Here is a 15210-nt window from a genome sequence, read left to right as displayed (position 1 = left end):
ACGCTCCACCACCCAGCTCAGGCCCCAGCCTCCTTGTAAGATCTCCCGGTCAAGGGCGAGGACAGACGTCTTGAAACCCAAACCCAGCTGGCAGACTCTTTGTTCCCCAGGGACACACATGCAGGCGCACATAGCCTGGCTGTGTCATCAGACCTGCTAAGTGGCTTCAAGAGAAAACCTACCCGGGAGCTGGGAATGCAGACCTCAGGGAGGTGGTGGCAGAACCACGCCCCAGCTAGCCCTAGCAGGGTTTCTGTGTGAAACCTGTAGGGAGGGCTTTGCCCTCCCTAGCCTCAGTTTCTCCGTTTGTAAAGCTGGTGGTGGAAATTGAGGGGTGGTTGGAAAAGGCCCCCAGCTTCGTGTCTGGACCAGGCTGGCTGCAGTGGGCGTGGCTGGGTTCCTGTTCTGTTTTGAAGGTGGAGCCATTAGATTTGTTCTTTTCATGGCTGTGGGACTTGAAGGCGAGGAGGACCGAGAAGGACTGCAAGGGTTTTGGCCGAGTGCTTGGACGCACGCATGCTGGGACGGGGGTGGAGAGAGAACTATAGGGTTCAGACTCGGTGGAGATTGTGATGTCGGTTGGGTCCCAAGTGGAAATCCTGAGTAGACGGGCAGATAAGCCGGGCTCTGAGGAGAGCCTGGGGCTGAGATGCACATTTGGACATTGTCACTAAAAGGTGGGATAGAAAAGCAAAGAGGGCCAAGGCTTGGGCCTGGAGCATGTGCACTTTGGAGGTCAGGGAGATGAAGAGGAAGAGAGGCGAAGAGACCAAGAGGTAACAGCCAGGAAGATGGAGAATCCTGGGGGTCTTAGCTGTTGCCAAGTGAATAGAGGGTCTTGGAGGGGTGTGGGTCCCAGTTGCTCTCTGAGCTGCAGCCTCTCTTCCTGGGACATGAGCAGCACTGATGAGCAAGTAAAGAGTGTCCTGGGCTACAGTAGGTCCCCCAAATGGAAGTAATTATTAATCATCTGTATCTGCTCTGGCTGTGGGGTGACCACACCAGACAAAGGATGTGAAAGAACATTATAAACTGGACTTCGGTGCACAGGGAGGAGACACAAACGCTGAGAGGAGAGCTCTCCACTCCCCAGAGCCAACTGAGACACAACCTGGGATGGTGGGGGCAGATCCAGGGTGGGATGGCGTGGACACGCCCACAGAGGCTGGACCAATCACAGGGTGGGAAGAGGAAGGGCTGTGTGGCCAGAGTCACAGAATCAGAGGCTGGAAGGAACCTCGCTCGAGGTTAGTCTTCTGGTCTCTCAATCTGTTTTGCAGATGAGGAAATTCCAAGATGGGAAGGGCCTTTCCTGTGGTCACAGAACTGATAAGAGGCTGAGGGCCGGTGGTGGGGCATTGCAGGGCGGGCCTCCCACCAGCATCTCTGTAGAAAGCTCAGCCTCTGTTGAACAAGTGCCTGGAGTGTGTGCTCTCCCAGGTTCAGGGCCGCCCCTGCTCCACACTGGCTCCCATGGCCCATAAAACCAATCCCCAGTTCCCTGGCCTAGCATACAAGTCCCCTCCCCCAGGCCCCAGGTGACTCTTCCGGCCACATTTCCTGCAACTTCCCAGGCACCCTCTCTGTTCAGCCTCCCTTTGGGCATCTGTTGTTCTTTCACAGCAGGCCTGGAATGTCATTTTCCGTGTTGGAATCCCACTCAGCCTTCAGAGCCATCTCTACAAAGCCTTTCCCGATGCCCTCAAGCTCTATACAACCCTTTGAACCTTTAAAGCAGCCATCACACTCATGCGCACAGTGGCCCACTCTTCCTCCAAGGCCCAAGTAAATGGTCCCCTCCTCCAGGAAGTCTTCCCTGACCACCCCCAGCCTGGGCCAGTGGCCTCTTCTGTGTTCCCACGGCCTCTGTGTTCCTCTCCCACTTTGCACTGAGCCAAGGTGCTGTAGAGGTTTGTGTTGTGTCTGTGTCTGCCTCACCCTCCCCCCCACCACTGCCCAGTCCGGGGCCTCCTCATGGGCTGGGACCAGCCCAATTCACCCATGGGGCTCCAGGGTCCAGCAGAGTCACCCTAGGGGCTGAGTACATGTCTTGGAAATGTTGGATTTTGGGGTGTCATTCGGACCTTAACCAGGACAAGCAAATGGGGAAACCAGACCAAGGCCCCAGAATGCCTCTCAGAAAGGGTGGTCATACCTGTTATTGTGCCCCTACTATGTGCTATTCCAAACATTGTCCAGAGTCAGCTTCACAGCAGGCCCAGGTGGGTGTTGTTATCTCCATCCAACAGGTCAGAAAAGTGAGGCTCTGAGAAGGGAGGCCACTTGGGCCAGATCTCACAGCAAGTTCATAGCAGTGCAGGGCTGGGAGCCCAGGTGTGTCTGACACCAAACCCCTTCTCACACGTCCTCACTCTGGCTAAGCACGGGGAGAGCATGTGGAAGACTGAAGGCTGTTTCTGGCTCAGGACAGGAGACCCAACGGGGCCCCTGACTCGGTGGGCCTGCCGCTGGCCAGTGCCAGGCCTGCAGGGAAGCTCTGTACCTTTCCGGCTGGTCAGGGGGTGGGCAACCCAGGGGCCATGGAGAGCTGCTCCCTGGGCTGTTCCTCCCTGGCAAGGTCGGGGCTCTAAGCCTTCAGCTAAGCCAGGCCCTTACGCAGGTGTGGCAGGGTGGACCCTCACCGGTGTGAATCCCAGAAACTCGGAGCTCTTAGTGTCCCAGGATCTCACTGTGTTCAGAGATTCAGAGCCATAAAACCTTGGTACCTTGGACTTTTGGAGTCAATATCCTCAAACCATTGCACTGGAAGCCCTGTAGAGGCCCCCTGAGCCAGTAGCAAACCCAAAGAATTTAAAAGGCCCAGGTATTGATCTGTGGTTGTCAAAACGCTTGTCACCCGCAGGATTCCTGACCTGAGCCACACTCCTTCTCCCTCCCTCCTACGGGGGCAGCAGTCCCAGACTGGGAAAGCCCTAGAGATGGAAACTCCCCAGGGATGATAGTACCAGCCGCTTTGAGGAGGCTCCTGGACCAAGTGTGGGAGGCCAGCTGGAGACACGGGAGAGACAGGGCCTGGGGAGAGAGACAAGAAGGCGGCAGAAAGGAAACAGGAACTCTTGAAAAGAGGGAGAGATTAGCCTGGTGGGAAAGGAGAGAATGGGCAGATAAGGCCCCCCGGGGAGGCCAGGTCAGGCCAGCGAAGCAGGGACTGGGCCCAGCCTGAGCGGCCTGACGGTCTATTTTTCCTGAGCTCATGGAGACCAGCTGCCAGGTTACACAGACCAGACCTCCAGCAGGATGCAGGCCCCAGCATGGGACCCCAGACCCAAGAGGGGCTGGCTGGGGCAAGGGGGAGTTTGGGGCTGGGAAACAGGAAGTCCAGCATCTTTTCTGCTCTCTTGCTGTGTGACTCAAGGCAGCCACTGGCCCTCTCTGGGCCTCTGCAGTGGTTGTCTCGTTTAATTCTCAAACGATTCTGAGGGGTAGTGTCCAGCATCTGTGTTTTATTGATGAGGAAACTGAGGTGCAGAGAGAGAAGCGATGGCCCAAGGTCACAGAGCCATAAGTGGCAGAGCAATGATTCAAGCCCTAGGCTGCCCGGCTCCAAGCCCATGATGGGCATCCCAGGGATGCAGGCGGCCTCCGGCTGAGTGAATAGCTGATTCTGAGCCATTGGAGTGGCAGGACAGGGCGTCACACAGAGGGAAAGAGAACAAGGCAAGACTGAGCGGTTCTTGACATCTGTCGCAGGGACTGGGGACTGTGGTCCAGGCACAGATGTCAGGTGCCTCATCCCCATGGCCATCGGGCCATAGATCAGCCAACATGTCCTGCCCTGTCCTCCCCGGCTGAGGAGCTCACCGTCAGCTGGGTGCCTGGACCCCCAGGAGCCGCCTGTGTGTTGAGGTGAGGGGGTGAAGCACACGTGTCCCCCTTCAGTGGGCCCCCGGCTCCCAGTTAGTGCAGAAGAGATGGCGGAAGTCAGATGACCGGCAGAATCCTGGGGGCTTTGGGGACTGGGGGGCAGGAAAGCCCACTTCTCTCAGGGTGTCGGGGTAAGGAGTGGAAAGTCTGAAAGACTACTCAGAGGAGGTGCCACGTGCACTGGGTCTGGAAGGTGAGTAGGATTTCAGGAGATGGAGGAGGCGGCGAAGGGGAGGGTCTGCAGGGTTTGCTTGGAGGAGGCCAAGAAGTGGGGTGTGGCAGCACAGGTCCAACCCAGGCTCCCCCCGGCGCCAGGGGGGAACGTCGGAGCTAGGTGTCTAAGACCACCCCACCAGGTGCTAGCTGCCAGCTGGTCTGTGCACCACCTGCCCACCAGGCCCCGCCCACCCTCAGAGATGGCTGGCTTCAGGCAGAGCGATTTAACAGCTCCACGTTTAACAGGTCCCTTTGCTCCCGTAGACCAAACCAACATCCGCTCGGCTCCCCAGACCTGTGGCTGCTGAAGGCTCTCCTCATGGGACCCTTGGTCCCCATTGCCTCACCTGCTGGGCTCCCTCGGGGGCCCGGACGGGGGCGCTGAAGGGTTGGGGCAGGGGCAGAGCGCAAGGAGATGGCGGATCACACAACCGTCCCAGACAGGCTGGCAGTGGGGACGGGGCTTGTGAGAGGCGCAGACCCCAGTGCTCCTGGACAGGGGCATGGCTGCAGTTAGAGCCCAGTGTTTATTTCACGTCTCCAGCATCTTTGCATCCATAGAAGCTTGCCGTCCCGAGGGGGCTGTGGAGCGGGAAGCTGGCTGAGAGGCGCCGGGACAGCAGCCTCTTAGGCTGCGTTTGAAGGCGCCTTCTGACTCAAGATTCTGGTTCACTTTTCTTAGATTCTGAAACTCCATCCAGGCCATTCCACAGTCCTGGGAGTTCAGGACCCAAGACTGGAGGACACTAAGTGTCTAGCGTGTCTAGAATCTGAAGAATCCCAAACTGTATGGCATTTGCTTTCCTCCACCTGAAGTGGGAGCATCATGGTGGTTTTTCTAGTTTTACATCGTTCCTCCCCCACCCCACCCCATTTCTCCTCCCCCAAGAAGTGTCCTCACTTCTGACCCCAGCAGGGTAGGAATCCTGCTTGCTGCAGACCCTGGTTCTACTCAGCATTGCCCTGGACATTTCTGGGTGAAAGGACGGGCAGCCTGGTCACCATCTGACCACCTCCTGGGACAGGCCGCTCGTCTGGGTGGTTTCCCCGCAGGTCTGTGATGGGCTCATTCACGGTGCTCCAGGTGACATCCACCAGCAGCCCCCCTGCTCCTTGGGTGTCAGTTTGGGGGCCATTGCCCTCCTGGGAGTTGCTGTCCTTCTTTCTGCTGCCCCCGATGGCTCCTGTCCCCACAAACAGGGACCCATTGTCACACACACACACACCACACACACACACCCAGGGATGGGGACCTGCCTGGATCCTCAGGAAGGGGGCATGGATGACTGCCCTCCACACTCCCTGTCACAGCAAAGCCCAGGCTGGGTCTAAATCCATTTCTGGAGCAAAAGAAAACAGACACCCACTACCTCTTGCACACACAGAGCTTACCTCCCACCTGACACACATATACCCCGACACACCAGAGACACCGCACTACCCTCTCTCTCTGTCTCTCCAGAGCACACATGAAATGTGCAAACTCTGCAGGGAGGCTGCATGGTGTAGCAGGTAGGGGCGTGGCCCGTTAGAGGCACAGAGCCAGGGGTTTATCCCTGTCACTGCCCCTTACAAGCTGAGTGACCTTGGACAAGTTTCAGATCCCAAGACTCCATTTCCTCAGCTGAAAATGGAGGTGAACCCAGGCCTCTCCTGACCTCTCAGGGTAAAATACTGAGCACCACACCGGGCTGGATCATCCAGCCAGCGCTTGGCCAGTGGTCCCTATTACGCACTCCATCTTTCCTCCCTGAAGCTTCCCTGGGCTTGCACTCTGTGCCCTGGGCTGTGCTTAGTGCTGGGGACACAGGAAAACCAGTTCCGGCTCACCTGCCAGGGATGAGGGAACCCTCGGAAGGCAGACTCTGCCACTGGAGGGGCAGGGAACACTGCTGTGGTTAGCACGCTTTGCTGTCGGCCAGATCTGACTGATTCCTGTCTCTGCCCTCACTGGCTGTGTGGCCTGGGATAAGCTACTTAAGCTTAAAGAGTCTCTGTTTGTTCATCTGTAAAGTAGCATGAATAACAACACCCACCTCTTTGGATTGTTGTGAAGCTCAAACTAGATAATGGACATCAAGCACTTGGCAGATAGATAGAGTTATTCATTGGTAGCCATTGTTCTTAAATCATAATTCAATCACTTAGTCAGTCAACAAACCTCCACGGAGCACTGCATTGAGCCAGGCTCTGCTGGGCCCTGGGGAACCAGAGCTGAGACTAATATGGCTCCAGCCCTTCAAGTCCTCAGACATGACCAGGGGGGTCGGGGAAGGGGCAAAGTGGGCCAGGACCCCGGGACCAGGGGGTGAGGAGGGAATCAGGGTGGCCCTCCCAGCCCTCCTCCTTGGCCCTGCGCTGGATCTGCAAGGACAAGGAGCAGTGGCCACGTGGACTGGAGGACACCCAGTCAGGGGACAGCACCGCACAGAGGTGGGGAGGGCAGGGTCTCTTCCTTCAGGAGACACACTCTCAGGGGCCTTGGGGTTTACGGGAAAGCCCAACTCTTTGGGGGGCGGTGGGCAGCCCCCCAGGAGTCTGTGGGGAGGGACACACAGGAGTGAATCCGAGCTCCACCCTCACGCGCTGTTCCTTTGACAGCTGAGACAGTCTGGGGAGAGGGAGGGTTTGCCCAGCTCCTTGATGAAACCCTGGAACCCCTCATCCTCCCCCAGGAAACTGCGGGCCTCTGGGAGGGCCCTTCCCGACCATCTAGTCCCCCAGCCCCAGCTCCACACAGCACCCCCCTGGGGTCACCATCTTGTTCCCACTGTCTCCCCAGACCCTAAACCAGGCCTGACCCAGACACAGAGCAGGAGAACAAGGTCTGATGGGGTCGGGGATGCACGTCAGACGGTCAGGCAGGTCCCCCAAGGTCTGAGGCTGGGGCTCAGGTCAGGCTGTAGGTGGGTGATGCCTGCCTGGCACACAGAGAGACGTGTGCCTTTTGGAGGACGCTGCCCACCTGGTGACTGGTGGGCACCCAGAGAGGCGGCCAGACTCCACCCTCCTCCAGGTTAACCCCATGCTACAGACGAGCAGTCCTATAGTTCCTTAAGGGCTCTCGACACCCAGTGGCTCTCCTGACCTGCACTAAGTGTGCTCCCACCCCACCTCGCTCATGCTCATGTCTCCTGCCCAGCACCCAGTGCGTGTGCCTTGGGGGTCATCCCCCAGAGCTCTCTGAGGACCCGGACTCATGGAGAGTTTGAGATGGAAGTTGCGGAACTCAGAGCCTCACACCCTGGGCCCTAGGACCTGGCTACTGGGGGGCCTGGACAGGGCGCCACCAGAAGGCATGGTGGTTTAGAATCAGATCCACAGACTCCCACCCCTTAGAATACGGAAACCTAGACTGAGCCCTACAGAGGGAAAGCGCACACAACCAGCACCCACTGTGGGCCTCCCACACACTGGGTGCTGCAGCACCCACGTATCCCTACAGCCTCACCTCTCACGGAGCCCTGGGAGTCGTCACACCATTGTTACCATAGAAACAACTTCCTTGGTGGTGACACTAGAGCCAGGCCAAGTCTCAGCCCCATCATTTCATTCCCGGGGGACCTGGGTCACCTTGTGTGCCTCGGTTTCTTCATCAGTAAAAATGGGGACAATCATAGTCGCCCCCTCTAGGGGATGCTGAGAGGAGTCGGTGAGGTCAAGGGCGTGGACAGCCCGTGGCAGAGACGATGTTTGCCGTGAAGATCGTGGTGCTGGGATTTGACACCTGGTTCTTCAGACCCGACTCCACCCTGGAAGCTGGTCCCATAATGGGTCCCCCACTCCTTGGGGAACAGTAAGCCTGGCCTCCTGCTCAGCACTGGCTACAGTTCTGGGCAGAGCAAGTGTTTACAAACGGCCGGTTTTTATGATTTGGCCGAGGGGAGGAGTGGCATTTGGAGATGTTTCATGTAAGCCTGACCCTCCCCCACCAAAATGCCACCCTGGTAAATAGAGGCCCTCCAAGACCTTCCGTCCTTGGTACAGGACCTCCATCTGTGCTGTCACTGGGTCTTCCCAGCTCCCTGCTCAGAGAGATTGCCCTGGTGCCCTTCGCAGCTGCTCAATGAGGTATGCTCAGCGGCATGTGCCCTGTTGGGGGTGGGGTTCAGATAGGCCGTGGTCACTAGAGAGACAGAGGGGCCTTGGAAGTCAGCCTGTCCAACCCTCCTGCCCCCGCCCCCACTCTACAGATGGGGAGACTGAGGCCCAGAGGGGCAGGGCTGCGCCTGGTCCCACTGTGTCAGAGGCAGATTCCCTAGCCGCGCTCTGGCCTTTGACGGGGCCTGGGCTGAGCAGGGCCTGTTGTGATCCATCTCAGCCACCCTGCCCGCCTTGCCCCCCCGAAGGCAGAGTCCTCCCTCTCTCTGCACAGCCCCGGAAGCCAGAGCGGCCACACAGAGGAGGTCCTGGGTCCCGCCAGGCCCGGAAAGGACAAACTCAAATATTTAGTCTTTGCGGAAGGGAGCAGAGCTCAGATCCTGGCCCGGTGGCCCTTCGCCAGGCCCCATGCCAGGAGCCACACCACAGAGGGGCATGAGCTCCCCACCATATCCTAGGGCCCCCATTGCAAATATTTTTTTCCAAAAGCCTTGCCTGAAGTGCTGTCATTCATTACTCCTCTGGGTTAAGGCATCATCTCTTCCCGCTAATGTTTCCTGAGATAGTAGCAGCAATACTAACAATAATGACAGCAGCTCACGCATCTACGGGGGGTACAGTTCACACAGGGCTTTCATATCCCCCAGCACCTCTTAATAGCTCTGTAAGGTAGGGAATGTTATCGCCATTTTAGGTGGCAAACCTGAGCTCAGAGGGGTGTGGCTGCCCAGGGTCATGGAGGGCGGGAGGCCTCTGGACTCAGGTCCGGGTCTGACTGCAGAGTCCTGGTCCCGTGCCTGGGGAGCCATTGCTGCAGAGCTAGGGCTCAGATCAGCCTGCCCGAGGAGGGAGGCCTCCCCCCAGGGCTGGGCAGAGACCAGGCTTGCCCCAGGCTCCTCCCCTTTTCCTCTTCAGCCAGACCCTTGCCCTCACCCCTGTCCCCACAGGCCTCAAGCTGACTACAGTGTGAAGCCCAGATCTGGATTCTTGCCGGTCCACTGGGAGCCTCAGACTTACCCTCCCCTCATCGTCCCCCAGTGCTGAGCCCCTCTGGGTTCCCAGCTCCATGATTGTGAAGCCCCATCATTCCTCATCCCCTGTGTTAGAGATGCAGATTCTCAGGCCCCCGCCCCAGCTAGACAGAATCAGCACTCTGGGCATGGGGCCCAGCAAAGCGTGTCTTTAGCAAACCCTCCAGTGGTTCTGATGCTAGAGACTAAGAGCCACTGCTCTAGCATGCACATCCTACGTCTTCACTCTCCTGTATAACACCCTCCGTGGCTCCCCATTGCCTGCAGGGTAAGTCCTAGATCCTCAGCCTGGCATGGAGGCCCCTCTGACCTGGCCTCTGACACCCCTCTCCCGCCCCCTCACCCAGCCTGCTCCTGTCGACACTCACACCCCCTCTGCTCCTTCCCCACCACTTCCCGAGCTCCACACTTCTCACACGTGCCACCTGCTTTCACTTCTCCAGGCCTGTGCCCACGCCATCCCTCCTGCTTGTCCACAGGCAGCCTGGAAACTCCTTTGATCCTGCCACACCTCTGTCTCTGGGAAGTGCCCCCTGGCCTCTCCAGGCAGAGAGGGCCCCAGACTGGTACCCGTAGCCCCTGGACTCCCTCTGGGACAGCGTTAGTCACCCTGTGTGGCCCTGCTGGTGTCAACATCCGCCTCCCCCAACTGGTCTGTTTCAATATTCATACCAGGCCTGGCCCGGGGGAGGCCTCAGTGAACACTGAGATGAAAAGAACAGCAAGAAGGTTTGGCCATAGTAATCAGAGCCTCATCTTCTAAGCTGAGCCTGGCCGGCTTAGGTCATCTCTGGGGACCAGGCCCTAGGCTGCCACACCACCCCTGCCTCACCATGGGCCCTGAACAGCCCCTGCCCCTTGGCCTTGCTCTCCCCATGTGTGGTGGAGTGGGGCAGAGGCAGCCCCTGAGTTCAGAGGGCCCTGGGTCAAGGTTGCAGTGCCCCTCACTCCAAGGCTCCAGTGCTGACCACTTGCTCCCTCCGTGCCCCCTGGAATGGCGACCACAGCACCTGCCTGAGTCCCTGCAGAGCCAGGGTGTCACCAAAAATCCCTCCCACCCTCCCTCTACCTCCCTATGGCCCATTTTACAGAATGGGAAAGTGAGGCTAGGGAAACAGGCTCTGGTGGCCAGATGAACCTGCTGAGGGTTCAAGTCAACCCTCACTGGCTCGTTAGGAGGAGGTAAGCTTTCCCCTCTCCCAGCCCTTTCCTCCTGTAACCAGATTCACCCTACCCTTCCCAGCTGACCCTGCTCTGGTGAACACAGCCAGGCCCGGCCCCCTGATTACTCCCCATGGGGTCCGACTCTCTTCCAACCTCTCACCTGCCCTGTGATCACCCAGACAGCCCACAGATTTCGGAAGGGGCCGAGCTAGGGAGAGGGGGAAGATCTGGGGAGGGGCTCATCTCCTCCTGGTTCTCAATGATCACTTCTTGAGGCCGAGCCCTGGACCACATGACTTCTGTCATCTTCTCTGGTCTCAAAGACAAATTGCTGGGCTGGAGAGTTTGTGCTTAGTTTCTCCAAATTACCCATTAATAATGGGTGGGTACACCCAGATGGATGGGAAGGTGAGCGCCTGAACAAATTGATATCTGGAAAAATCAATGCTCCCATGGATGGATGGATAGATGGTTTGATCGATGGCTGGACAGATGGATGCATCTGGTTGGATGTCCTTTAAGAGTCAGCCAAAGTCTCACCACCCCCAGGAAGCCTTTCTTGATCCTCTGACTGGGTCAGGGCCTCCATCAGGCCCCAATAGCCCCTGGGCTTTTCAGGGGGCTGGACACAGACTGGGCAGGGGTCTAGGTCACCTGTGTCCCCAAAACTCAACCCAGGACCTGTTCAGAGAGGCCCTCAGGGCAGTTCTGGACAATGAGTGGATCAGTTTCAGACACATAAGTGGTCCAGTCTGACAGGAGAGGGGCAGGAAGGGAAGCCTTGAGAGGTTAGCAGCGACCAACCATGAAGCTGCTCCTGCTGGGGATGGGAATGGTGGGTCGAGGAGGAAGGCAGTGTAGTTAAAGTCACTCCCGTTAATGCTTTTGGTGTACTTGCCCTGTGCCAGACATGTGCCAAACCCTTTACATACACCATTTTACTTAAACCTCCAAGCAGATACTATTGGCATCCCTGCTTCTCAAATGAAGGAGCTGAAGCAGCCCAGGGAGCTATAGTAAGTTGCTCAGGGTGACACAGCGAGGAACTGGAGAGCCAAGGTTTGCACTCAAAGAAGCTGTGCTGGGCTTCCCCGGTGGCGCAGTGGTTGAGAGTCCACCTGCCGATGCAGGGGACACGGGTTCGTGCCCCGGTCCGGGAAGATCCCACATGCCACGGAGCGGCTGGGCCCATGAGCCATGGCCACTGAGCCTGCGCGTCCGGAGCCTGTGCTCCGCAATGAGAGAGGCCACAACAGTGAGAGGCCCGCATACCGCAAAACAAACAAAAAAAAAGAAGCCGTGTTGCGTTGTACTGTCTGAACACCAGGCTGGATCCTGAGGGCAGCGGGGAGGCCTGGGGGCTTCGGAGCAGAGGAGGCGGGCACTCCAAATCTGTAGGAGGCTGTTATAAATGCTCCTTGCCAGCGGAGAACAGGCACCTGCAGGGCAGCCACATCAGCTCCTCCACGGAAGAAGTGAGGCTCCCAGGTCCAGAGGAGTGTTTGTCATGCTCCCTCTTTCCCATACTTCTCCCCTCCCCACGGTTTAGAGGCTTCAGAGCATCTGCAGCTGGGAGTCCTCCAGCCCCAGCTGTACCGGGGCTCCAGAGGACCCTAGGAGCAGCTGCCGCCACCCTGGAGCAGGACAGCCTCCCCCTAGAAGCCTCCTACACAGATGCCCTTCTCCTGTCTCCACACTGCTGTCCACCAACCCCACTCCCCCCACCCGCCCTCAGCCCTGAGTGCCTCTCCCTCGTTACCCCTCCCCTCAGCCTTCAAAGTCCCATAGTCCCTAGTTTGAATCCAGCAGCTCCTCGGCCAGTGACATCTCGCCTCTGAGTTCCCGTCTTCCCGAATATTGCTGAAATGCGATAACACAGGACCCGCTGCTGAGTGTGAAATGTGGTGGGTAAGTGACGGCACCTGACTCTCTCCGGCTCCTTCCCCTCTTCCCTCCGCCAGCTCAGCCACCGGCTAAATTACTCCTGAACTTAGTCTCTCCTGAACTGGTGTGCTATTTTTGTTGAGACAATGCGAAGTATTTAACTAATCGTTATTTCCTTTATTGCTGTGGTTAACAGGAAGTTCAGAGCTAAACCTCATCTTAATCACAGTCATTATATACGTTACTATGTGGTTGATAAGTTTACTTCCTACTCTGTCTAAGGGATTTTAGTTAAGCCCTCTCTTGCATCCTTTCTTTTAAACTACCCCTTATCTTTAAAAATTTATGTGGAGAATACACTGTTATTTTTCAATTCTGCCATACGCAGCTCCCCACTGTCAGGCCCAACCTGCCCTGTACCTCCTCCCGGCCTGCTCCAATCTCCTCTCCAGCCATCCGGCCTCCTGGCTTTCCTGTGTTCATGTTCATGTTCGTGCCTGTCAGGCGTTCAGTTGTGGCCTGGACCGGAGAGCCTTCCCCTGCCATCTGGCAGATGCCAAACGCTCATTCCAGGCCCAGGTCCCCCAGGATGATCCCCTGGCTTCTCCAACCTGCACCTTGCCTCTTCCAGAGTCCTACCTCCCTCCTCCCCTCCTCCTGCCCCATCCACGTTTACTGAGCATCTACTTTGTTCAGGCACTGTTCCAGGGATTCTTGAGTAAGCAAGAGCCAAAACCTCTACCCTCGTGGAACTGACATTCTAGTTGGGGAGAATGACAAAAAACAAATAAATCTTTTTGAAAAAAATCAAGTGATGGCTAATATTAAGGAGACAGTTAATAAAACAGCCTGATGAGGAGGGGACAGTTGGTGTTGGTGGCGAGGAAGATTCTATTTTATTTAGGTTGTCCAGGAAGACCTTACAATGAGGGTAGGGGTGAGGGAGCAAGCCACGTGGTCATGGGAATGAGTGTTCCAGGCAGCGGGGCCCTGGGGCCGGGGAGGCTGGAGTGGAAGGAGCCAGGGGGATGTGGCCAGAGAGGAAGTCAGGCTGAGGGAGCACGGGAGCCACGGCATGCTTGTGAGCAAGGGCGCACTATGACCCGTCCCGTGCTAGGCTCTGAGGTGGTTGCCTGACATCCAGCTTCTCACTTGATCCTCCTGGTAATTCTGTGATTTGAGACTGGTCTTCAGTCCCATTTCAAAGGCAGCAGAGGCCAAGAAAAAAAAGAGACCTGCCCGAGGTCACAAGGCACTGAAGCCCTTTCCCTTTCTCCTGAATCTGTGGCAGGCTGGCGGCCGGTGAGGAGAGGGGTGGAACATGCCCTGAGACTGCTTATTTTCCTCCAGCCTGTCCTCTCAGCATCTGCCCATAAATCACTCTGACACCCCGACGAGGGGGGCACAGACAGATTCAACAGCTCCTCCGTGGGTGAGCGCATCCCAGGCCCCTGCTCTTGTGGTTCTTGGCTCCGGATGTGGCCGCCCAGCCCAGAGCTCCAAATGCCAGGCACACAACAGCAGGGGAGTCGTGTTTGCCCTGGGCCAGCAAGGGGGTTCAGGAGAAAGGGGAGGACCCCACAGGGCCGAAGGATCTGGCCACCAGATGAAGGGCTGGAAATACTCAAGTCCTGCTGCCTGAAGATCTGGGTGAGACTCAGGCTGGTCCACTGGAGGGTGTGGAGGGCGAGTAGGGCCAGAAGCAGGGGAGTGGGGAGGGCCAGCCTCACAGCTGGGCGCCGCCCTCTCCCCGCGTTGCCCCCTCCCTGCCCAACGTGCTGAAAGCTCCCGGTTGTGCCGGTCTGGATTTGTTTCGGAGCTGGCATGGGAGCAAAGGCAGGCAGACAGAGGGAAGACCCCTCCTCCACCCTGACTGCCCCGCGCCCACTCACCCCCACTGGTGAGTCGCCAGCCCAAGAGCCATCCAAAATTCTTTTACTCAGAAGTGGGCTGGGGGACTCTTCGGAGGAGGCCTCGTGGCTTCCCACGGGCCCTGTGGAGGACAAGTGGCCCTTGCTTGACACAACTTGGGGATTCAAGGACCACCTGTCCTGTGCGGGGCTCTGAGCTGCAGTGGCACCAACGAGGCACCAGGCCCTCAAGGAGCGGCTGGTGACCAAGTAAAACGCACTTCCCAGCCTGCATTCAAGGCCATGGCAGTGGGCCTGCTGACTTGTCCTGGCACCCCGCCTGCCAGCCCTGCCATGTGTCACCCCGTCGTTCTCCACACATGCCTTGGACTTGGGAACCACCATACCTGCTCAGAAGCCACCTGCCCACTCCACACCTCATTTCCAGTTGGGCGGTCCCTCGGCGTGGGGCAGGCCACATGTGGGAAGCAGCGTCAATATATATATCAATATATATATGACTGACGCTGGCTCTGCCACCTGCTAAACGGGGCAAGTCTCTAAACCTGTCTGGGCCTCAGCTGACGGATGGGACGCTTGTTACTAATCTTGTTCGGACATACAGGGTTTATATGAGTATAGGCTACTGAAGGTTCAGCGAAGGACTTGGCCTACCATTAGCAATCATCAATAATACAATAGCTCTAGCTCACAGGTGTAAACCCTGATGATCACAGGGTAAGCCCTGCTCAAGTTCCTGCCAGCCGTCACCAGCTGGGGGCACCGTGAACCGAGGGTGCTCTCTGGATGCCGGGAGGGGAGGATCGTGTAGCCCATGCTTCTCTTTTCCATCCTTAGGAAGATGAGGCCAAGGTAGGTCCCTGGCACAGTGTGGGTCCTTCCAGGATTCTAGAGTTCCAGGAGGGTGGGGATGATGTCTGCCCCACACCTGATTCCTCTTCCCTTCCACAGCTGAGGGCAATAAGAGGCTGATACCCAACACCTGCTTGTTCCTCAGGGCCTCTCCTATCCTGGCTGTGGGTCCCCAGGGTTTTCTCTGTAGCCCGAGTTTCTCCAGG

The sequence above is a fragment of the Aethalodelphis obliquidens genome, unplaced genomic scaffold (genome assembly GCF_003676395.1).
Source record: "Aethalodelphis obliquidens isolate GAN/ISIS:26980383/991018 unplaced genomic scaffold, ASM367639v1 scaffold50, whole genome shotgun sequence".
Classification (NCBI taxonomy): Eukaryota; Metazoa; Chordata; class Mammalia; order Artiodactyla; family Delphinidae; genus Aethalodelphis; species Aethalodelphis obliquidens.
The sequence above is the reverse complement of the archived record's forward strand: the minus strand, read 5'-3'. Positions refer to the sequence as shown.